This window comes from Corvus moneduloides, chromosome W (assembly GCF_009650955.1).
Source record: "Corvus moneduloides isolate bCorMon1 chromosome W, bCorMon1.pri, whole genome shotgun sequence".
Lineage (NCBI taxonomy): Eukaryota > Metazoa > Chordata > Aves > Passeriformes > Corvidae > Corvus > Corvus moneduloides.
In genome coordinates this window covers 15,721,653-15,746,665 of record NC_045510.1, presented here as the reverse complement: position 1 = coordinate 15,746,665, position 25,013 = coordinate 15,721,653, and the positions used below count along the sequence as shown (strand labels likewise).

Below are 25,013 nucleotides of genomic sequence, written 5' to 3'. Positions count from 1 at the left end.
AGACAACACAAGGCAAGCGCTCACCAAAATTAATAAAACAATTATAGGGTGACATAACGTATTTAGAATGCCAATTGCAGTAGGTGACCACTCGAAAAGGGAGTCCCACCAGTTATGACTTGCATCTTGTTTTACTCTTTGCAAGATTCTGCTTATTTCTTGTGTGTCATGATGGATGGTGACTAAGGTCTTTTTCCCATTCTTTCGGATTTCTTCTAAAATCTCAATTAGATCTTGATGTTTCGCTAATTGCTTTACTAATGTGTGCCGGTTTGGCCAAATTTAGAAATATCCTCTGAGAGAAGGCAGGTTACAAACCACGCCTCTGCCACCAGGTTCGGGAAAAAAGAAACTTTTTCGTTGAAGGAAAGTGAGAGAGATAAAAAACATTTATTTAACAAACACACAGGAAAAGGCATAACGATGCTAAATAATAAAACCTCTCACTCTGCTGAGAGAAACCTGGGAAAATTTCAGAGTCCTTCTGTAGTTCTCTCTCTCCCTCATTGGAGCTGGGATGGGGTGGTGGGCCCACCTCCAGGGCCAAGGCCTTGTTGGAAATTCCTCTCAATGTATTCTGGTATTGAAACAGCCCAGCAGAGAAAAAAAAAGGGAAAAAACAAAGTCCCAGGAAAACAAAAGTCCAACTCTCCGTCTCTCTCTGGAGAAAGAAAAAGGAGCTGAAAAAACTGGCCAAAATCAAGCCAGGTGCTTTCCCCCCTCTCCCTCTCCTGCCACAGCTGAAAAAAATAAGTCTCTACCTCTGTGTGACCTTGAACAAGCTGCAAACTACTTTGAAGAAGTTTTCCTCAGGTTTTCCTCCCTCCTTTCAGGCTCAGTTTAAAAGCACAGAAAGGCACAAAATTAATTTCTGGGCATGGGGCAGCGACGGGATACACATCATAAGGTCACCCCAAGACATTCCACCTCTTGTCCCATAACGTTGGCTCAATGTCCAAACTAATATATTCTAATTCTACACACACACATCAATACATACATATATATATATACACACAGCTATGTACAAACAGTGACAGTGAAACTCAGCAAGCATTGGAATACAGGCATTACACATTACAGATGGTTTTCACCCAACTATCAGATCTCCCTGTGGTACACAACATGTTGTTCCATCTTTCTGCATTACCCACCATGTGCAACCAGGTCCCTGAGCAAAAACAACCCCACGGATGGGTTTGTCTGTACTCAAGGCAGAATTAATCCAAACAGTCTTTCCTAACAGACCTCTGACATGCACTACTAGAAACTTATCTCTATGTCCTGTATGCAGGGATTCAGATTGGGCTGGACCAGCTCTATTGGTGGAACCTCGGGTGTTAACTAACCAGGTGGTCTTTGCTAGATGCTGTTCCCAATTTTTGAAAGTTCCCCCACCCAGTGCCTTCAAAATGGTTTTCAACAATCCATTGCACCGTTCCACTTTGCCTGCAGCTGGTGCATGGTAAGGGATGTGGTACACCCACTCAATGCCATGTTCTCTAGCCCAGGTGTTAATAAGGCTATTCTTGCAATGAGCCCGGTTGTCAGATTCAATTCTCTCAGGGGTGCCATGCTTCCAAAGCACTTGCTTTTCAAGACCCAAGATGGTGTTCCAGGCAGTAGCATGAGGCACAGGGTAGGTCTCCAGCCATCCAGTAGTGGCTTCTACCATTGTGAGCACATAGCGCTTGCCTTGGCGTGTTTGAGGCAGTGTGATGTAATCAATCTGTCAGGCCTCCCCATACTTGTATTTGGACCACCGCCCACCATACCACAGGGGATTCACTAGTTTTGCTTGCTTGATCGCAGCGCATGTCTCGCAGTCATGGATCACCTGGGAGATACTGTCCATGGTTAGATCCACCCCTCGGTCTCATGCCCACCTATAGGTGGCATCTCTGCCCTGATGGCCTGAGGCATCATGGGCCCATCGAGCTAGGAACAACTCTCCCTTATGTTTCCAATCCAAGTCTACCTGTGACACTTCTATCTTTGCAGCCTGATCTACCTTTTTTGTTATTTTGGTGTTCCTCATTAGCCCTACTCTTGGGGACATGAGCATCTACATAACGGACTTTCACAACTAGCTTTCTTACTCGAGCAGTGTTCCGGTTTGGCCAAATTTAGAAATATATCCTCTGATAGAAGGCAGGTCACAATCACCCCTCCCCCACCAGGTTCAGGAAAAATAAATTTTCCTCGAAGGAAAGTGAAAGAGATAAAAACTATTTATTTAACAAACACACGGGAAAAGGATAATAATGCTAAATAATAAAATCTCTCACTGTGGAGAAAAAACATGGGAAAGTGTTAGAGTCCTCCCTTTGGTCTCCTAGGATCTGGGGCTGGGCCCAGGGCCAGGCCCTCTGTGCTCGGTGGGAAGCCCTCCCGATGTGTTCTGATATTGAAGCAGTCCAGCAGAAAAGGGAGAAAAACTGAAATTCCAGGGAAGGAAAAAAGTTCAAGTCTCAGTCTCTCTCCAGAGAAAAAGAAGCTGAACAAGTGGCCAAAATCTGACTGGAAAGCCGGAAGCCGGGTGCTTCCTCCCTCCCCTGCCACAGCTGAAAAAAAAAGTCACTATCTCTATGTGACCTTGAACAAGCTGCAAACTGCTTGGAAAAAGTTTTGCTCAGTTTTTCCTTCCCCCTCTCAGAGTCAGTTTAAAGGCATAGAAAGGCACAAAATTAATTTCTGTGCATAGGGCAGCGATATGGGATACACATCATAAAGTCACCCCAAGACATTCCACCCCTTATCCCATATCATTGGCTCAATGCCCAAACTAATATATTCTAATTCTACACACACACATCAATACATACATATATATATAGCAAACACATCTATACTTATATATACACAGCGATGTACAAACAGTGACGGTGAAACTCAGCAAGCAGTGGTATACAGGCATTCCACATTACAGGTGGTTTTCACCCAACAATCAGATCTCCCTGCAGTACACAACATGTTGTTCCATCTTTCTGCATTACCCACCGTGTGCAACCAGGTCCCTGAGCAAAAACAACCCCACGGATGGGTTTGTCTGTACTCAAGGCAGAATTAATCCAAACAGTCTTTCCTAACAGACCTCTGACATGCACTAGTAGAACCTTATCTCCATCTCCTGTATGCAGGGGTTCAGATTGGGCTAGACCCGCTCTATTGGTGGAACCTCAGGTGTTAACTAACCAGGTGTCCTTTGCTAGATGCTGCTCCCAATTTTTGAAAGTTCGCCCACCTAGTGCCTTCAAAATGGTTTTCAACAATCCATTGCACCGTTCCACTTTGCCTGCAGCTGGTGCATGGTAAGGGATATGGTACACCCCCTCAATGCCATGTTCTCTAGCCCAGGTGTTAATAAGGCTATTCTTGCAATGAGCCCCGTTGTCAGATTCAATTCTCTCAGGGGTGCCATGCCTCCAAAGGACTTGCTTTTCAAGGCCCAGGATGGTGTTCCGGGAAGTAGCGTGAGGCACAGGGTAGGTCTCCAGCCATCCAGGGGTGGCTTCTACCATTGTGAGCACATAGCGCTTGCCTTGGCGGGTTTGAGGCAGTGTGATGTAATCAATCTGCCAGGCCTCTCCATACTTGTATTTGGACCACCTCCCACCATACCACAGGGGATTCACTAGTTTTGCTTGCTTGATCGCAGTGCATGTCTCACAGTCATGGATCACCTGGGAGATACTGTCCATGGTTAGATCCACCCCTCGGTCTCATGCCCACCTATAGGTGGCATCTCTGTCCTGATGACCTGAGGCATCATGGGCCCATTGAGCTGGGAACAACTCTCCCTTGTGTTTCCAATCTAAGTCTATCTGTGACATTTCTATCTTTGCAGCCTGATCTACCTGTTTGTTATTTTGGTGTTCCTCATTAGCCCTACTCTTGGGGACATGGGCATCTACATGGCGGATTTTCACAACTAGCTTTCTTACTCAGGCAGCAATGTCTTTCCACTCCTCAGCAGCCCAGATTGGTTTTCCCCTATGCTGCCAATTAGCTTTTTCCCACTTTTCCAGCTATCTCCATAGAGCATTGTCTGCCATCCCCATAGAGCATTGGCTGCCATGGCCATAGACCATTGGCTACCATCCATGAATCAGTGTAGAGGTAAAGCTTTGGCCACTTCTCTCTTTCAGCAATGTCCAGGGCTAGTTGAACAGCTTTGAGTTCAGCGAGTCGGCTTGATCCACCTTCTCCTTCAGTAGCTTCTGAAACCCGTCATGTGGGACTCCATACGGCGGCTTTCCACTTTCGTTTCATCCCTACGATGCAACAAGAACCGTCGGTGAAAAGAGCGTAGCGTGTGTCTTCTGATGGCAGTCGGTTGTATGGTGGAGCTTCTTCAGCATGTGTCACTGGTCCTTGTTCCTCTTCATCAGTGAGACCAAAGTTTTCACCTTCAGGCCAATTTGTGATTATTTCCAAAATCCCTGGGCGATTCAGGTTTCCGATACAGGTGCACTGTGTGATGAGAGCAATCCATTTGCTCCATGTGGTGTTGGTGGCATGGTGGGTAGAGGGAACCTTTGCTTTGAATATCCGCCCCCGCACTGGTAGTTGGGGTGCCAGGAGGAACTGTGCTTCAGTACCGATTACCCCTGAGGCGGCTTGGATCCCTTCATAGGCTGCCAAGATTTCCTTCTCTGTTAGGGTGTAATTGGCTTCAGACCCTCTGTAGCTTCGACTCCAAAATCCCAGTGGTCGACCTCGAGTCTCACCAGACACCTTCTGCCAAAGGCTCCAGGACAGGCCATGGCTCACGGCTGCAGAGTAGAGCACATCCTTCACTTCTGGTCCTGTCCTGACTGGGCCAAGGTCTACGGCGTGAGCGATTTCCTGATTGATCTGGGCAAAAGCTTGTTGCTGTTCGGGGCCCCAATGGAAATCGCTCTTCTTGCGGGTAACCAGGTAAAGAGGACTCACAATCGGCCTGTACTCAGGAATATGCATCCTCCAAAAGCCTATGGCACCTAGGAAAGCTTGCGTTTCCTTCTTGTTGTTCGGTGGAGACATTGCTGTGATCTTATTGACGACCTCGGTGGGAATCTGACACCGTCATTCTTGCCATTTCACTCCCAGGAACTGGATCTCTTGAGCAGGTCTCTTGACTTTGCTCTTCTTGATGGCGAAACCAGCTTCCAGGAGAATTTGGATGATTCTCTCTCTTTTCTCAAATACCTCTGTTGCCGTGTTCCCCCACACAATGATGTCATCAATGTACTGCAGATGTTCTGAGTCCTCACCCTTTTCTAGTGCAGTCTGGATCAGTCCATGGCAGATGGTGGGACTGTGCTTCCACCCCTGGGGCAGTCGGTTCCAGGTGTACTGCATGCCCCTCCAGGTGAAGGCAAACTGAGGCCTGCACTCTGCTGCCAGAAGAATGGAGAAAAATGCATTGGCAATGTCAATAGTGGCATACCACTTCACTGCTTTGGACTCCAGCTCTTACTGGAGCTCCAACATGCCCGGCACAGCAGCGCTCAATGGTGGAGTCACTTCATTCAAGGCACGATAGTCCACAGTCAATCTCCATTCTCCTTCTGATTTGCCCACAGTCCAAATGGGACTATTGAAGGGTGAGTGGGTCTTGCTGACCACCCCTTGGCTCTCCAGCTCATGGATCATCTAGTGGATGGGAATCACAGCATCTCGAGTTGCCGGTACTGTCGGCAATGCACTGTCGAGGTAGCAATTGGTACTCTTTTTTCTTCCACCTTCAGAAGGCCTCCTGCAGATGGGTTCTCTGATAGTCCAGGCAAAGTGTTCAATTGCTTAATGCCCTCTGTCTCCATAACAGCTATTCCAAAAGCCCACTTGAGTCCCTTTGGGTCTCTGAAATACCTTTTCTGGGGGAAGTCTATGCCCAAAATGCACGGGGCCTCTGGACCCGTCACAATGAGATGTTTCTTCCACTCATTTCCAGTCACGCTCACCTCAGCTTCCACCAGGGTCAAATCTTGTGATCCACCTGTTACACCAGAAATAGAAACAGATTCTACCCCCACATGTTGGGATGGGATTATTGTGCACTGTGGACCATTGTCAACCAAGGCATCATATTTTTGTGGTTCTGATGTACCAGGCCAATGAATCCACACAGTCCAAAAACCACGGTTTTCCCTAGCCTCTACCTGGCTAGAGGCAGGGCCCCTCTATGCCTGGTTATCCTTCTTTCCCTGGGCCTGTATCTTAGAGGTTCCTTCATGGGAATCGGACATGTCATTGTCTTTTCCATCATTTCCTGCAATTTGGCTACAGGCAACTGGAGCTACTTCCTTTTTGGTAGACCTTCCTTTCTGAGACTTGCACTCCCTCAATTCACGCACTCGTGCTGCCAGAGCAGAAGTAGATTGTCCACCCTACTTCCTCATGTTTTCCCTGCTGTCACACAGGAAATACCACAGCTCTCTTCGTGGGATGTACCTTCTCTCTGGGGAACGTCCACATTTGGCATCAGAATCTCTGATCTGTACTGCCAAGATTTGGAGAAGGCCCTCTTTGATCTCCTTCTTGAGTTCCTGGTGCATCTTCTCTATTTTATCTTCCACTTTCTGCACACGTGTTTCCACAGCTGCGATCCTTGCATGTGTTGGGCCTTGTACGGAATCTGCATATGCTCGGAGCTTCACTGCCATATCCCGCACAGTCTCATTCACACCGTAATCTGGTTTCATTATTGCTAAAGCAGAAGTGTATTCTTGTGGCCCAAGTCGTATGTGTTTTTGCCACATGAATGGATTAACTCCGACCCGGTCTGGACTCCTCAATCCTGGGTCATCTGTCAAGACAATCTCTACCACCCCTAGTTCTCTCAGACATTGGATCCCTTGTTCCATGGTCTTCCACTGGGTTTGCTGCATATAGAGATCATCTCCACACACATATCTATCCCTCGCACCATTCAAGACCCATCTCCAGAGACTGGTAGAGTCATCCCTCCTTATCATTGTTTGGTCGATAACTGGGTCATGTGAAAGGGATCCCAAATGCCTCACTTCAGCACTTTCGAGCATCACATCATCACCTGCAGCATCCCAAATACGGACCATCCAACTTATTATGGATTCATCAGACCTTCAGGTGTAGTCCTTTCTTAGGCTACGAAGGTCCTTTATGGCCATGGACACAGTAATGGTTTCTGTGCCTGAGTCAGTAATGGCTTTGAGGTTCCTTCCCCTGCATTATCCTCATCTTTCACTGGGCGATCAGTTTTGGTTGTGTGCTTTTTTATCGTGACAGGAGCTACTGTCAATGGCTTAGACTCTCCATCTGGTTTGGGGTTGCTGTATGGTTTGGTTTCAGCCTGAGTGACTGGGGTGTCTGCAGGCTTTGCTGATTTATCTTCCTGCCCCTCTCCCTTTATCTGCTGCAGTGTGCGATAGGCATATGCCAAAGCCCAGCATATTGCAAGGAGCTTATTCTCATTAGAATTGTCATTGTATTTCTCTTTCAGATATTTCCTCACGTCAGCTGGTTTCTGAAATTGTTCAGGGGGGAAATTGCAAACCATTTGGTCAGAGAATTTCTTCAGGATTTGGCCCATACCCTCCCATTTCCCACACCACTCAGGATTTTCCACCTCTGGGTCAGGTGTCTCAGCAGTCACCCTGGAAATCGGAGCTCTTATTCTAGACAAGCTGCGAATCATATAGAGGATGATTACCAGATTAAATACCAGGAGGATGATGTCTTTAACATCCAGGGGATACTGAACATTCTCAAACGATAACCTATCAAATTTAAAGAGGAGGGAAACCCCGTCTCCTCCTCTTCTAACAATCCGGGTGCAATTACTAATAAATTCCCAAAACAGGCTACTTAAGCTAGGACTGGGGTTAGGACGGAGAAACCACATATCATACACACTTCGAACAGCTTCCTGTACCTCTGTTAACTTCTTATAAATCATTATCACCGAGCACAGCAAAATAGAAATCCGAATTCGTGTCCCTGCTCTGCAAAAATTCCTTATCAACGTTAAGATCGGACCAAGTTGTGCATAGGCAAATAGGCCAGGGACCAGAACGGGAATAGTACCTTAAGCCTACGGACCAGAAATACATGAATATATCAAGCCAGAGAAACGTTATGAACTCAACCAACATGGTGACTATTTTACCCCAACACAAAATAAGTAAATTCAGACCAAAATGTAATTATCACAGGCTTTTCACTTTCCTGTGAGCCCCGCAGTTGGGCGCCACTAAATTTGTTCCAGTTTGGCCAAATTTAGAAATATATCCTCTGAGAGAAGGCAGGTCACAACCACCCCTCCCCCACCAGGTTCAGGAAAAAAAAAATTTTCCTCGAAGGAAAGAGATAAAGACTATTTATTTAACAAACGCACAGGAAAAGTGATAATGATGCTAAATAATAAAACCTCTCACTCTGCTGAGAGAAACCTGGGAAAATTTCAGAGTCCTTCTGTAGTTCTCTCTCTCCCCCTCATTGGAGCTGGGACGGGGTGGTGGGCCCACCTCCAGGGCCAAGGCCTTGTTGGAAATTCCTCCCAATGTATTCTGATGTTTAAAGAGTCCAGCAGGGAAAAAAAGGGAAAAAACAAAGTCCCAGGAAAACAAAAGTCCAACTCTCCGTCTCTCTCTGGAGAAAGAAAAAGGAGCTGAAAAAACTGGCCAAAATCAAGCCAGGTGCTTTCCCCGCTCTCCCTCTCCTGCCACAGCTGAAAAAAAATGTCTCTATCTCTGTGTGACCTTGAACAAGCTGCAAACTACTTTGAAGAAGTTTTCCTCAGGTTTTCCTCCCTCCTTTCAGGCTCAGTTTAAAAGCACAGAAAGGCACAAAATTAATTTTCTGGGCATGGGGCAGCGATATGGGATACACATCACAAAGTCACCCCAAGACACTACCAAAGCAGGATGAGAAGATAGAAGAGTATTGATAAAGGGAAGGATTCTTGATCAAAGATCCTGTTTTTGAGCCTAAAACGAACTTAAACCAGCCTTGAAGTTTGGACTTGAGCCAGGGACATAAAGAGCATGCACAGGGAAGTAAGGTGAAAAGTTCAGAAGGAGAAAGACCCTTTACTTCATCTCAAGAAGACCTTTGCTTCATCCCAGAGACCCCTGCCCATGACCACCAGACAACACTGTGCAAGCGCAACACGGATGTAAATGACTTTTGGGCTCATTGTAATAAGAAGCGAAGCTAGGCGGGGCTAGGTGATGAATATTTATAAGCGTATTGAGAAGCTTAATGAATATGGAGCTTGTAACTTGATATATACCAAGCTGAATTCAGCTGTCAGCACGCATGACTTTAGAGGAATTATCCCCCATGCGTCCCATCGCTGGAATAAACATACCTACTTTACTACTTATTTCAGTAGTAGTCTTTTCCGCGTATCAAGACCCTTCCTTACTATAAGAGGGACCTTTTCACCATCTGCTCGGGTGCCTCAGGGAGAAACCCCGGGATCCCAAGCCTGCCTTTCCCTGCCCCCCTGGGAGCCGGGCCACAGCTGCCCTGCCCCACCTTTCTTTTGCCACTGCTCTGAGTTTCGCTACACTCTAGACCTGCACCCCTCTGCCTGCCGAGACATCCCAGGGTTTCCACTGCAGCTCTGGAGTTTGATAGATCTCGTCTATCATCCAGGATTTTGCGTTTGTCCCTTCTGTTCCCAAGGGTTCTGCTTGGGGCACCAGGATCGGCTGCCCCAGGGGGTTTGTGAAGCAAGCTTTTCGTCTGCCATTACCACATGCTCCCCGAGCTCACTCCAGAGCGCCCCCTGCAGCCACGGGGGAATCATCGCACCTGCCCTGCTCACTGGGAGCTGCCAGCGCCCCTGCCAACTGTGACCATAACCGCACCAAAGGGGAAAGTGCCTGACAGCCGAGAAGGCTGGCACTGGGTTTCTGGTTCTGTTTGTTGTTACTGCTGTGGTTATTGTTGTTTGTTTGCATTGTTATATATATATATCTATGTAAAGAACTGTTATTCCTATTCCTCATATCTTTGCCTGAAAGCCCCTTAATTTCAAAATTATAATAATTTGGCGGGAAGGGGGTTGCATTTTCCATTCCAAGGGAGGCTCCTGCCTTCCTTAGCAGACACCTGTCTTTCAAACCAAGACACATGTACAGGACAACCAGGTGATAAGGCCCAGTCAGCATGGGTTTAGGAAAGGTAGGTCCTGCTTCTCCTTGTATGACAAGATGCCCCAATAGTGGATAAGGGAAAAGCTGTGGATGTTGTTGTAGCGGGTTCAGTTAGTAAACCGGGCGGAAACACCAATTAAGTGTAGTGGTTTAGTTCTAATATCCATTACTTACTTATTTTCCTTCTGTGGGATAAGAATTAGGACAAAGCAAAGCAGCCATTCTCACAGAAGATATTAGTAGAGTTCTATAAACTATGAACACCTGGGACCTTGCAAGGCTTTGTTTATAGTACAGTAGAAAAATATTTTGACAATGGATGTTTTAGGATTTTAGCCAATCACCCCCAAGGGGTGGCTGATCCTTTGACCAATTAGACTATGAAGAAAAAATTCTCTAAAAGAGTTGTAAAATTATTAAATAAAGGAATCTTGCTGCACAATTCCTGCCTCTTGGATCTCTCTTCTCCTCCCTATCACGTCGGGGTCACCAGATATCAGCCATGGGCCCCCAAGTTACCTGTCCAAAAGCTGGAAGCAATAGTGGTTTCCCGGGCTTTGTTCATTCCTAAATGTGGATCACAGAGGTGTGTCAAGCTTCTTAAGTGGCTTAACAAAGTTGCCAATATTCAAACTAGCCAGTTTATAGGTTCTGTCGGGTCTAGAGGAAGCTGTAAGCACGTCTTTGCAAAAGAATCACTTTGGTGGCTGATGGAGCCCTCCTTAACTAAAACCCCAAACTATGCTAAACCATGACAGTGGTTTACCTAGACTTTAGCAAAGCCTTTGACACTGTCTCCCACAGCATTCTCCTGGAGGAACTGACTGTTCATGGCTTAGATGGGTATATTTTTTGCTGGGTAAAAAGATGGCTGGGTGGCTAAACCCAGAGTGGTGGTTAATGGAGTTACATCCAGTTGGTGGCCAGTCACAAGTGATGTTCCCCAGGACTCAGTATTGGGGACAGTCCAGTCTAATATCTTTATCAGTGATTTGGACAAGGGGATTGAGTGCACCCTCAGTAAGTTTGCAGATGACACCAAGTTGGGCGGGAGTGTTGATCTGCTTGAGGGTAGGAAGGCTCTGCAGAGGGATCTGGACAGTCTGGATCTATGGGCAGAGGACAATTATATGAGGTTAAACAAGGTCAAGTGCCGGGTCCTGCACTTGGGTCACAACAACCCCCTGCAGTGCTACAGGCCTGAGGAGGAGTGGCTGGAAAGCAGCCCAATAGAAAAGGCCCTGGGTATGTTGCTTGACAGGTGGCTGAACATGAGCCAGCGTGTGCCCAGGTGGCGAAGGCGGCCAATGGCATCCTTGCTTGTATCAGAAATAGTGTGGCCAGCAGGACTAGGGAAGTGATTGTCCGTCTGTACTTGGCACGGGTGAGACCACAGCTCAAATCCTGTGTTCAGTTCTAGGTCCCTCACTACAAGAAAGACATTGAGGTGCTGGAATGTGTCGAAAGAAGCACAACAAAGGTGGTAAAGGGTCTAGAGCACAAACATGATGAGGAGCAGCTGAGGGAACTGGGGTCGTTTAGCCTGGAGGGTCAGGGGTGACCTTATTGCTCTCTACAACTACGTGAAAGGAGGTTGCAGCGAGGTGGGGGTCGGTCTCTTCTTCCAAGTAACAAGCAATAGGGCAAGAGGAAATGGCTTCAAGTTGTGTCAAGAGAAGTTTAGATTGGATATTAGGAAAAATTTCTTCACTGAAAGGGTGGTCAAGTATTGTAATAGGCTGCCCAGGGTCACCATCCCTGGAGGTATTTAAAAGACATGTAGATGTGGCACTGTGCTGGTTTTGGCTGGGGTAGATTTAATTTTCTTCCCAGTGGCTGGTATGGGGCTGTGTTTTGGATTTGTGCTGAACACAGTGTTGATGATATAGACGTTTTCGTTATTGCTGAGCAGGGCTTAGACAGAGCCAAGGCATTTTCTTTTCCTCGTACAGCCATGCTGGGGAGGAGGCTGGGGGTGCATGGAAGTTGGGAGGAGACACAGCCAGGACAGCTGACCCCAACTGACCAAAGGGATATTCCAGACCAAATGGCATCATGCTCAGTATATAAAGCTGGGGGAAGGAAGAAGAGGGGGGACATTTGGAGTGATGGCATTTGTCTTCCCAAGTAACCATTGCCTGTGATGGGTCCCTGCTCTCCTGGAGATGACTGAACACCTGCCTGTCCATGGTGATGCCAAATTGATTTTTTTGCCTTTTTTCTTTTGTATATTCTCTGTATTCTTTACACATATATTTGTAGCTCTGTAGCCTATTATTGTATTCGTAGCCGAGCTCCAGTATGTTTCCTTACCCTACCTGATAAGCAGAAAGACAAAACACATTCCAAAGGTTCCAAGCTGGGGGTCCGGGGCTCCTATCCTATCTTGGTTCTTCCTGGCAATCAAGGTTGAGACCAGCTCTTTGAGACATATTTTCATAAACACAGTCCCTATCTAGAGGAGGGGGAATTTGAAAATGAGTTGAACTGGGGGGATTACATCACCAACTATGCTTCTAATTGGGGATTCTTGTCAGATGTGCTAATTTTCAAAACCTATAAAAATTGTATACGCATTATGCTGTGTGTGCATCTTCGGTGTTTTTCACCTGGCGAATTGTGCACCTAAGGATCCTTATAAAGGTAATGTGTTTTATCACCCTAACTATGTCTGGCTCGTGATTTTAGGAACAGCGAAAAGGCATCAGTTTCTGGCGGACTCCGCCAGGACGAGGGACTTCTGGATACAGCTTCTTGGATCTAGAACCACCCTGCCCCCCCCACTCTGCCGGCATTTTAAAGCAGGGGTTTTTGCAGTGGTCCGGGAAACTGCAAAATTGCGGAAGTTCCAAAAAATCCGTCACGGAAGGAAGGCATGATGAAAAGGTGGTATTTTATTGCTAGCATTTGCGGGTTCTGCATTTAGAGATCTCTTGTGGTTCTGGTGGAGCGGGAAGGGGCCAGAGGGACCCACAGCAGGGTGGGAACTTTCAGTCATTTGTTTGATGCCCGATTCCCATACAAAGGAGGTGTGAGGGAGGAGGACGCCCTTGTCTTAACACTGCCTTAAGACTGCCACTGCACAGCTTAGCCTGTGGTGAAGAGGGTAAAGTGCTGGTGATTGAATCGGTGGCAGGTTCAAATCCCAGCAGGGGAAGGTTTTTTGCGCGTGCACTCTTTTGCTTTCTTTATAGTCCATTTTTTGCAATGTCACTGCTTGTTAGAGGTATAGCACATAGTTAGCTCGATTAGGGAGTTGGAAAGCTGAGTTCAGTTCCTGGGTCAGACTGCAGCTGATAGCTCTTTTCTCAGCATTTTTTTTCCTGTTTATAAATAGAAACATGGGATACGTATACTCCAATGAATCCCTGTTAGATTTAATATTAAAACATTGGCATACCCTAATGGGTAAAAGGACATCTCTTATCACGGAAGAACTGGTTTGGCTTTCTACAGAGGTCTGGCTGGTGCAAAAGTTAGAGGGGGGAGGAACCTGGCCTCCCTTCAGCAGTTTAGAAAATGAATTAATAATAGAATTATTATCAGAACTCCATTCACAGAGATGATGGAAAGAATAATATATGTGGAATTATTTACAATATTTTTTGTGAGAAATGAAGCCCACTCCTCTTTTTGGGGTTTTATAAATTTAACAAGGGACAATAGGGGACAAAGGTCATTTAAAGCAAATGGACAGCACTGGGTGCTTAGCTCATAGCCAGAGGCATGCATACTTACACAAACTTCCAGGTTATATGCTTTAACATCATGCATATTAATAAACCAAAATGCATATTCATAGTTTTTTTCTGAGAAATAATTTACAATTTTTTTTTAGAAGGGATTAACATAGTCCCTCCCCTGACCCGCCTTTTAGAGCATGCATATTATGATTGTAGGGATCTTCGGAGGCCTTATCCGATGAAGGCCTGAGTTCTTCCTCGTTCTGAACTTTTCAACTTTGTCTTTGGAGCATGCGCAGTTATGGTGTTCCTAGGTCTTTCTGGGTCCAACCGGTTTGAATTCCATTCTCATTAGCACATCCTGCTGCTTCTCTTATCTAGCTATACTTGTCTATTTTTGAGATTAACGACCTGGCTTTCCATTTATTTAAGCATTAAATGATTAGTTAACCATATACTAGCTATTACATTGTATAGAAAGTTATGATTCAAATTATATAGGTATCTTATAACTCAAGCGATATAATCATCTTGTAACTTTAACCCTAGTTATAATGTTAACTAGTAAATGTCTGCATAGCAAAGTTATTCTTAACTGTCCTGGGTTGCAGTGTATTCTACTACCATCTTCATGAGCTGTTGAAACCAGGTGGGGCAGTGTTTCCTTGCCTCCTCCCCCCGGACTATCTTTCTGTTAATGGCCCATCATTGTCTTGCCGAATGACTCAGAGATAACTCCCTCCAGACTATCTTCTGTTAATAAGCCTAATCAACACTTGGCCTCATGACTCATTATCCCATTGTGAGATGCTCCACCCAGAGGGAGGAACCAAGCATTCCATCTTGGATATAATCTGAGATTCTGAACACCGGAGACAACCTTTCCACTGGATTTCCAGAGGACAGGAGCTACACAGCCACCACTGGACCTTCTGAGGAAGAGCAGACCCTTTTTCTACAGGACCACCACTTCAGAGGACTGCAGCCACCATTCTACCAGACTGCTACCACCACCCTGCCTAACAGGGTGTCAGGTTGTATCTTGACTCTGTCAGTTTCAACCAGTGTTTTCTTTTAGTTTTTTCCTTTTTTTTAATTTCCCCATTAAATTGTTATTCTGGCTTGGTGCCTCCCAGTGGTTTGTTTTCAATCTAGTACACTAACATGCACATATTTCCTAACATATTCTAATACATAATATTTCTTACATTTCACTACCTACGAAAGCCAATGCTATAATAGCTGTTATCACATTTTTAAACAGATCAGAGGCATATGAACCTAAGAAAGACTGTTTTGCGATGGTTTTAAGAGGGAAGAGAAAGGATAAAAAGGAGAAGCCTCTTGCTAGCCCGATCTGGGTTGATAAGTCAGACACGGCTGATGTGGACATGGTGATGCCAGCTTCATGGGGAATGGAGTGCCCCCCTTGCCACCCCCGCTGGTGGGGTTTTGGGGGTGAGGACCGCCACCACCGCGTCTGCCAGCTCCAGAGGCGGCAACGGGGGTGGAGGCAGGGGCAGGCTTGCCACCGCCTCCAGCAGCCCCTGGGCTGTGGACAGAGGAGGCCTGGCCACTGCCCCCGCTTCACCAGGTGGCTGGCACGGGAGATAAGGGGGCACCCCCCGACCAGCACTTGGCTGATGCAACACCCAGTACCAGCGGAACAGCCCCGATTAAAAGCGAGCAGGATGGCTCAGATGCAGATAGTTCCTCGGAAGATGAAACCGAGGACAAAGCTGCTGCAGCCACTGTAGCCAGGAGGAAAAGCAGAAAGACAACCCGACAGGCCATAGAAGCACCTAGTCCAGTAGCAAAGCACACCAGATCTAAAAAGGAAGAATCAGAAAGGGAAGAGTCTGTCATACAAGTCCCTTTAAGGAGGGCTGTTGGGAATCAGAGTGTAATTTACATAAAAACACCATTTTCCCTCGTAGAACAGGAGCTTTGGAAAGCCTCAGTTGGATAGTATAGAGACAATCCAGAGAAGGTGGCTAATCTTGTAGATAGGGCTATTAAGACACAAAACCCAGACTAGGGTGATCTGAATGCAATGCTGGACACATTATTAGATGAAACAGAAAAAGAGATGGTTAATAGGACTGCTATATCTGCTATAGAGACTCTAATTATAGCTGGAAATCTTCAACGGCCAGTGAATGATATTTTCCCTTTAAATGACCCAGGCTGGGACCCTAATGTGGCAGAACAAATGGCAAGGTTAAGATGTTATCAGAATTGGATAGTACTTGGCCTAAAACAGTGAATTGGTCCAAATTATACAAAGTCAGACAAGACAGAAATGAAACTCCTACAGACTTCTTGAATAGGCTTAAAGAGGCTGCATGAAAATACACAAATCTGGACCTTGAGGCACCTGCAGATCAGACCCACCTAGCTTATTTGTTTATAGGCCGGCGTTGGGGTCTCCTCCCCCGCCGTGTAGCCCTGGGAGAGGGGCCCTGAGGGGACAGGCACGGAGTTTCCCTGCCCCTGGTCAGCCTTGTTCCCCATTGGTTGGTTTGTGTCCCCCTGCGCGGGCAAAAGGACCCTTGGTCCGGTGACTGTAACAGTTCCTCTGCAGAGCCCCGGCCATGCGGCTGGAGAAATAAACATCTCTCTGAAACAGCTATCAAGAATCTGTCTGTCCATATATATTTCCTTTCCACGGGACTCCTGGTTTGATATATGCGTGTTACAGTAATCCCCACTGCAACAGGCCAATCTGCAGATGACATAAGGAAAAAGCTGCAAAAGATGAATGAGACGCATGACATAGGTAAATTGTTGGACATAGCTTGGAAAGTATATCAAAACAGGGATTCAACAGATAGGGGTAGATGCCAGCAGAATAGAAGGGGTGATTAGGGAAAGTCATGTTACGCGTCGAAAAGGAGTACTCCTCCTCTCGACAAAGATCGGTGTGCTATTTTCAAGAAAAAGGGACATTGGAAGAATGAGAGTCTGATGCCGGTGAAAAGGACACCCCCAGCTCCTGAATTAGCTGTGAATGGCAACTGATGGGGACCGAAGGTGACACCCCGAGTGGACCCTTTGGTTGTAGCTAAGCTGGGGAAAGATGATGTTGGATTTCTGGTGGATATGGGAGCAACATATTCTGCATTAAATACTTTAAAAGGGAAACTGAGTCAAGATACTTTAAATGTGATTGGTGCCACAGGGGTAAGTGAAACAAGGCCTTTCTTCCAACCTCTAAAATTTAAGTTGGGAAAACACTGGATGACTCACCAATTGCTTTACATGCCAAACTCCCCCAAACCATTATTGGGCAGGGATTTATTGGAGAAATTAGAAGCAGAAATCAAAGTTTGCAAAGAAGGGGGAGTGAAAGTTATAATTCCTGAAACTTAATTTGTCAAAGTGGCTGCCCTCTTCATACAGGAGAATTATGGAGAAATTCCCAAAGAAGTTGAAAATGCTGTCATTCCAATAGTGTGGGCCAGTGATTTTCCTGGGAGATCCTAAAGAGCTGAGCCTGTGAGTATTACACTCAAATTAGGGTCTACACTGGTAAGGCAGAAGCAATACCCTTTGACGTTAGAAGGTCGTAGGGAATTGGCACCTATAATTGAGAAGTTCCTTAAATTTGGGTTATTAGTGGAATGTCACTCTAGATACAACACACCCATCCTGCCAGTAAAGAAGGCTGATGGTAAGAGTTATCAATTAGTGCAGGATTTAAGGGGGATTAACAAAATAACAGAGGATATACACCCAGTTGTAGCCAACCCCTACACTCTTTTGACCACACTGACAGATGAATTAGGATGGTTCATTGTTTTGGATCTCAAGAATGCCTTCTTCTGTATTCCTATGCATAAGAATAGCCAAGAACTCTTTGCTTTTGAGTGGGAAAATGCTGAGACAGGGAGGAAAATCCAGCTCACCTGGACAGTTCTACCTCAGGGATTCAAAAACAGCCGAACAATATTCAGAAACCAGCTAGCAAAGGAGCTGGAGGACTGGAGAAGACAAGAACCAGGAGGGGTTATTCTTCAATATGTTGATTGTGGCGATCTGTTAATCCATTGCTTTTCCTATTTCACATGTTCCCCCTGTTCCCTGCCCTAGCCTTGGCCACTCCCTCGGTTTCTCCCTATTGGTTCCTGTACCCCAACCCTGCCCAGGGACCGCCTCTGGGCCCTGACAAAACCCCCCCCCATGCCCAGACCACGAGGTCTCTCTACCTCCGGAGATCGCTGGGACAAGATGTAAGATTAAAATCCTCTTAACCCATGTGGGGAGACCCTTCTCTACCTCTTTTGTCATCACTGCATTGTAACGCTGCTAGCTGGCCAGAGCAAGATTGTGGGGCCGTCCGAAATGGACTATGGGATGATGACTGAGTTGCATTGCTCAAGCAGCCCCTCTGAGCTCTTAGGAAGCTACAGCCTGCTAAGCTAAATCTAGCATTATAACAGTTGATGATATCTTAATTGCAGCTGAAATGCAAGATGACTGCATCCAGCTCATTGATGATGTTACCCTAAAAACAACATCTGTTGTAAACCCTGTAATGTTTTTGTCTTGTACATTAATTGACAACGTGCCTGAGCATGACTGTTTGCAGACAATAGAAGAGGCCTATTCCAGCAGACCAGACCTGAAGGACGTGCCTCTAGAGAATTCAGATTGGCAACTGTATACCGATGGAAGCAACTTCATGAGAAATGGTAAGAGAATGACAGGCTACGCAGTGACCACCACGGATAAGGTAATCAGGGCGAAGGCCTTTCCATCACATTTATCATCACAGAAAGCTGAACTCATTGCGCTGATGAGAGCTCTAAAACTGCATGAGGGAAAGAATGTGAACATATGGACTGACTCCAAATATGCCTTTAGTGTTGTCTATGTCCATGGAGCCTTCTGGAAGGAGAGAGGGATGCTAACTGCTCAAGGTAATGAAATTAACAGGCTGAACAGATCCTCACACTCCTGCAGAGTATTTGGAAGCCTACAGAGGTAGCTATTATGCATTGCAGAGGTCATCAAAAAGGGAAAACAACTCCTGAACTGGGAAATCGCTTTGCTGACGAAACAGCAAAAGGAGTTGCAGGAAAAGGCATTCTTGCAGTGGTACCACAGAAAGAAATAGATTTCTCAGTTTACCCCAAAATACGATCAGAGAGACCACAAGTTAATTAGGTTTCTTAAGGCTGAGGTTAAAGAAAGTGGGTGGGCTGTCACCCCAGGGGAACAGGTTGTGGTTCCACCCCTGCTCCTTTGAGAAATAGTGCAACGAGAGCATGAAAGTACTCATTGGGGAACAGAAAATCTTTTGAAACATCTGAGGAAGGTAGTAATAGGAAGGGGAATGACTGATACTGTACAATCTATAACAAGCAAGTGTGAAATCTGTTGTAGAAACAGCCCTTACATGAGCAAAAGAGTTGTGTTAGGAATAATGAAAGCAGGAGATCTACGTGGAGATTATTGCAACTAGATTTTGCTGAGTTACCAGACAAAGAGGGATATAGGTATGTATTGGTATTGATTGACACCTTCAGTGGATGGCCTGAGGCTTACCCTTGTCGCACCAACACAGCAAAGGAGGTGGTGAAAGTTTTGCTCAGTCATATAATTCCAAGGTTTGAGGTTCCTTTGGGAATGTCATCAGATAGGGGACCACACTTTGTTGCAACAGTTGTCAGGGAAGTTAGCAAGATTCTGGGAATTACTTGGGAGCTGCACACACCATACAGGCCCCAAGCAAGCGGTAAAGTTGAACATATGAATGGAACGCTTAAAACCCAGATTAGTAAGATCTGTCAAGAAACATCCATGGCATGGATTCAGGCCTTGCCTATAGCCTTACTGAGAATCCTCATACAACCAAGGCGGAGAGACAACATAAGGCCCTATGAAATATTATATGGCAGGCCATATCAGATTCCATATATCCTGGGAGAAATTCATATGAAGGGTAGAAATGATTTGCAGAAGTACTTAATGGCTCTGAGTTCCACTTTGCAGAAGCTCCAAAGATTTGTCGTGTCATCCAGGCCAATAGGATTGGACACACCTGCCCACCCATTCCAGCCTGGAGATTAGGTCTATGTTAAATGGTGGAACAGTGACCCCTTGCAAGCTAAGTAGAGAGGACTGTTCCAAGTTTTGCAGACCACCCTCACTGCAGTCAAGGTTGCTGGCAAGGGACCATGGATCCACTACTCCAGAGTTAAGAAGGCTTCTGCTCCTGAAACCATTGGGAAAACAGAGACTGATGAGACTAATACAAATCAGGATGATGTGGTTTGAAATGTTCTTTTCATGTCCATTATCCACAAAATTGGTAACCATGACTCAGGGCGGCCCCACGATTTGCATGGAACTTTAGTCCAAAATGTATCCAAAGCTCTTAATACGAACAATTGCTGGATTTGTACTCAATTGCCACCTTTAGATGGCAGTAGTAACTGGCCATTAATTGGCATTTTAATGGAAGCTGTCTTGGTTTGAAAGACAGGTGTCTGCTAAGGAAGGCAGGAGCCTCCCTTGGAATGGCAGATGCAACCCCCCCTTCCCTCCGAGTTATTATAATTTTGAAATCAAGGGGCTTTTGGGCAAAGATATGGGAAATAGAAGTAACAGTTCTTTACTATTATATATGTGTATAACAAGTCAAACAAACAAGAATAACTATGGCAGTAACAGCAAACAATCACAAACCCAGTGCCAGCCTTCTCGGCTGTCAGGCCCTTTCCCCTTGGGTGCAGTTCTGGTCGCAGCCGGCAGGGGCGCTGGCGGCTCCCGGTGAGCAGGGCAGGTGCGATGGTTCCCCCACAGCTGCAGGGGGTGCTCCGGAGTGAGCTCGGGGAGCACGCGGCACTGGTGGCCTGGGATCCTGGGAAGGGATGGAACAAAAGCTTCACAAACCCCTGGGCAGTCGATCTTGGTGTCCAGCCGGACCCTCAGGAACAGCAGGCTGGAACCACAGGCTGGAACTGCAGGCTGGAACGGCAGGGACGAGTTTTGCAGGGGGGAGGTCCCGAGTGCTGGAGAGCCGGCCAGATAAACGACGCAGACACTGATATGATTTGAGCATTGTTCTCCGCTTTATTGTTTACCTATACAAGCTTATATCTACTTTGCAAAGATTCACGCCCCAGTCCCTCTAGACGGCCCCTAATCTGCGGGGGAGCTGACCAGTGTATAACTTTGCCAAGGACTTTCAAGGCTGTCTGCAGCCAGGTGTTATCCAGGCTTGCCTGCAGCCAGAGGCCAGTTCAGGGATTTTTCCTCAGCAACCCTGGGTTGTCCAATCTTTCCAGGGGTATCATATGCCCCTGTTTTACAAGGAATCCCTTTACACATCCCCCGTTTTCTTTTTGGGCAACCCAGGCCTGGTTGATAATCTTTCGCAGCCCCGCTTTAATGCCAGAAAAAATGCACCCAATTGCTATTAAGCCTAATATAACTACAAATAGCAATCGGCAGCCTTCTACTACCAAGGTATGCAGCCATCCAGTGATACCCAGACCCTTAAGCCAATCTCCAATAGGGTCGTCTGTCTCCTGAAGGTTGCGCAGGCCCCTCTGGAGGTCAGAGAGGTGCTTGTGAATTGAGACAGAGTGGTCAGAAAGATTCATACAGCGCATACCTTGGAAATCTTCACAGCCGTGGCTGTGGGATAATAGTAGAAAATCAATGGCTGCTCGATTTTGTAATACTGTATGTCTAACACTAGTAACATCTGCGCTTAGCTCATCAAGCATCTGCGAAGTTATGTTTAGCTCATCCCTCACCCAGCAAGCAAGTTTATGTAATGTTGCATGCGCCCTAGCTGCTGAAGCACCAGGTACAAACATACATGCTAGCCAAATTGTACTACAACTCCAAAAGACGGGCTCTTCAGTCCCTTCACATTTGAGCTCATGGACTGAAGGCCATACCCTGGTTTCAGTGCAGTGGGTGATATTTAAGAGTTGATGCAGGTTTGGGTGGAACAGGGTGAATTTCCCTAAGTAGCACAGTCCCCCATGTGGGCTGGCGGGAACCCCATTCCACGCGCAGTCCCCACATATTAACAACGTACCACTGGGAAGGCGTTTCAGGCCTTGGCCCGTGAGGTTGATTCAAGGGTCAATTGCTTCGGACTCATAGTTTCTCAGAAACCAGTGTGCAAGAGGGTCAACAGTGGCCCAAAGGCACCTATTAACATTTAATTGACTGGTAGTGGGCGGCTCGAATGTCATGTAACCATCCCCAGTTTGGTTTGTGGAACCCAGTAGATCTAACTCTTCGGGTGTCCCCATAGTGACATTGATGCTTTTCAAGAATGCACCTTGCCAGCAGGCACGCTGCTGCGCAGGCTTGAGTCCAATCAGCCCTGAACAATTGCCATTGCCTGTGGCGTTCCCTATCAAGGAGCTGTTGTCTAGCATCCCTTGAAAGTCTTGCAGGTTAAAATATGGGACCCCAATTAAGCAGGTGCGAAATGGGTCCCCTGGCGTGGCCAGGCTCAGACACATAGAGTCTTGCCCCTTTAAATTAGCTAGGGTGACCCACATGTTTTGTCTCTTTTGGATTGCCATCAACATTGCGTGGGACCCGGTTAGGATGCTTACGAGAAGCAAACCTCTTAGAATGTTTGTGGGCCCAGCACTGCTTTGTCGCTTCCCAGCGCTCGGGGGCCACCACATGCTGCTGCGGGACACAAATCTGTGTGCTACGCTCTCGCCCTAACACTGCCACACCCTGTACTGCCTTCACTCGGTCTAAATGGGCGGACAGCTGATCAAAGATGTCCACCAATGCCCTTGTCTCAAGACAGTCAAAAACAATTCCCCACTCTACCTCTGTTTCTGGTGCTATACCCAAGAATTTACACGGCTCCCCTTCTTGGTTCCGCCTTCGATCACGGTCCGCACAAGGCGGGCACATATGCCACCCACTTTCTAACGTTAGCTTGTGTGTCCAGAGGGTCCGCCAACAACCACCGCAAGTCACTAGCAACCACCCAGGGCAGCCACTACATTCGCCACAGGGTCTCGCTATTTCCCCCACTACAGAGAGTGGTGGATCTGGCAAGTTCTCAGCCCCCTCACTCAGCCACGTCTGCAGCCTCTCCCAAGGCTTCTCGGGACGGGGGTCCCAGAGTTCCAGATGTTGTAGTAGTGGCGTTACTTTCTTTAGGAGCTGATGCTGACTGCGCCTTCTCGCTTCGGGGTCCTGCATGTGTAGCACGGCACCACTTGCTGGGCACCCACAGCAGTCCCTCTGGGGAGGAAGCACACATATATCCTCGGCCGTTAAATAGCACTGGGCTGGGACCTTCCCACAACCCCATTCAAGGGTTACGGTACAAAACACTGATTCCTGGAAGAGCCTGTTTGATTCCCCTACAAACCGTCTGCTGATGGATTGCCACTGGAGGCTCCTTCCTATCCCCAGCCAGAGAGAGGAAGTTCAATGTAAATAGCACTTTGCTTAGCCATTTACTTGGTTCCATCTCTTCCCCTTTCTGTCGGCCCAGATATTCTTTTAGTGTACGATGGGCTCTCTCTACCACTGCCTGACTGGTGAGCTAGTGTGGGATCCCTGTGATATGTTCTACCCCCCACTGCTGCATAAATCTGGCTAGGCAACCACTGGTGTATGCTGGCCTATTGTCCGTTTTGATCTTTTTGGGTATCCCCATTACTGTGAAGCAAGAGAGCAGATGCCGCTCCACATGCAATGCCTTCTCTCCTGTCTGAGCGGTAGCCCACAGGAAGTGTGAAAAAGTGTCAATTGTTACATGGACATAGCGCTGTCGGCCGAACTCAGGGATGTGAGTGATGTCCATTTGCCAGAGCTCGAGGGCTTTCAAACCCTTGGGGTTAACTCCCACACCCAACCCAGGGCCGTGATGGCTACAGGGGGGACAAGCCTACACTATGCCTTTCGCTTCTATCAGCCGGATCCTAAACTGTCTCTGCAAGGATTTTGCGTTTTGGTGGAACAAATCATGGCTACATCTGGCTTGCTCAAAAAGTTCTCGCGGGCGGGAGATGCACTATGGGGGCACAGGTCACCGCCTCATCTGCACGGGCATTGCCTTCTCCCAGCCCGATGTTCCACTGGTGGCTCTGAACATGCAGGATACAGTAGGGGTGTGTCCGTTGTTACAGGGTATGCCGCAATGTGATAAGCAGTCTGCCCAAATGTTCGTTGTTAGCACGCCGGATTTCTGCATCATGGATCTGTTGGGCTACTCCAACGACATATAGGGAATCGCTGACTACATTCACCGGTTCCTTCGACCACTGTTGTAAGGCCCATATCATGGCGCGCAGTTTGAGTGTTTGCAAGCTGTCGGCCAGTTCTCCTGCTATGACATGAGTCTTCCAGTGGTTGTTCTCTTTCCATGCACAGGCGGCCCGCTTTGTCTTCCTCCCCACATCCGTGAACACCGTGTGTCCTAGTACCGGCCGTTCTACATTCAGCGGGCGGTCCAGCCACTCATAGCGCCCCAGCAACTGTTACAGTGGGGATTACTGTAACACGCATATATCAAACCAGGAGTCCCGTGGAAAGGAAATATATATGGACGGATTCTTGATAGATGTTTCAGTGATGTTTATTTCTCCAGCCGTGTGGCTGGAGCTCTTCCGAGGAACTCTCACCGTCTGGACCGAGGGTCCTTGCCCGCGCAGGGGAACACAAACCAACCAATGGGGAACGAGGCTGACCAGGGCCTAGGAAACCCCGTCTCTGTCCCCCCAGGGCCCCTCCCCCAGGGCTACATGGCAGGGGGGGGAAGACCCCGACATTTCACCCGTTTATTTTTAACAAAAGAGATGCAAAACTTAACATTGAAAACAACAAGGACAGTTTTAAAACAATACAAGCCACCCTCCTGAGTCTTTGAATGTCCAAACAGATTCTGTGGAACATCTTAAGGCTGACAGAAGGGAGACAGGACTCTCTGAGCATGCTTTGTGGGGAAACTGAAGCAGGAGAGGGTTTAATTTCTTCCCTTCCCCTTTTCATCCCCCTCTCGGCATCGGAGAGGAGTTCTAGGGAAAGGGAATTGTATAGGGAAGCCATGGGGTGAAAAACGGATTAGGAATAAACTGGGGATGGGGTAAACTTAGGAAGGGGTTCATACTGGGTATAGGGTAAAAGGGGAAAGTAGGTTGTGGGTAGGGAAGTTGCTGGGATGGATATTGTTTATAATTTTGTGCATAACGGCTGC

General features: G+C 47.0%; 1 long non-coding RNA gene across 1 annotated transcript in view; it reads right to left on the bottom strand.

The window, feature by feature from the left end:
- Positions 1-24,292, bottom strand: part of LOC116437354 — a 400,531-nt gene extending 376,239 nt beyond the window's left edge. The window contains exons 1-2 of the long non-coding RNA XR_004237262.1: positions 24,256-24,292; positions 6,436-6,440 (exon numbers count right to left, since the gene is read on the bottom strand). This is a non-coding gene — a long non-coding RNA (uncharacterized LOC116437354). The remainder of the gene's footprint in view (positions 1-6,435; positions 6,441-24,255) is intronic.
- Between the last annotated feature and the right edge of the window lie 721 nt (positions 24,293-25,013).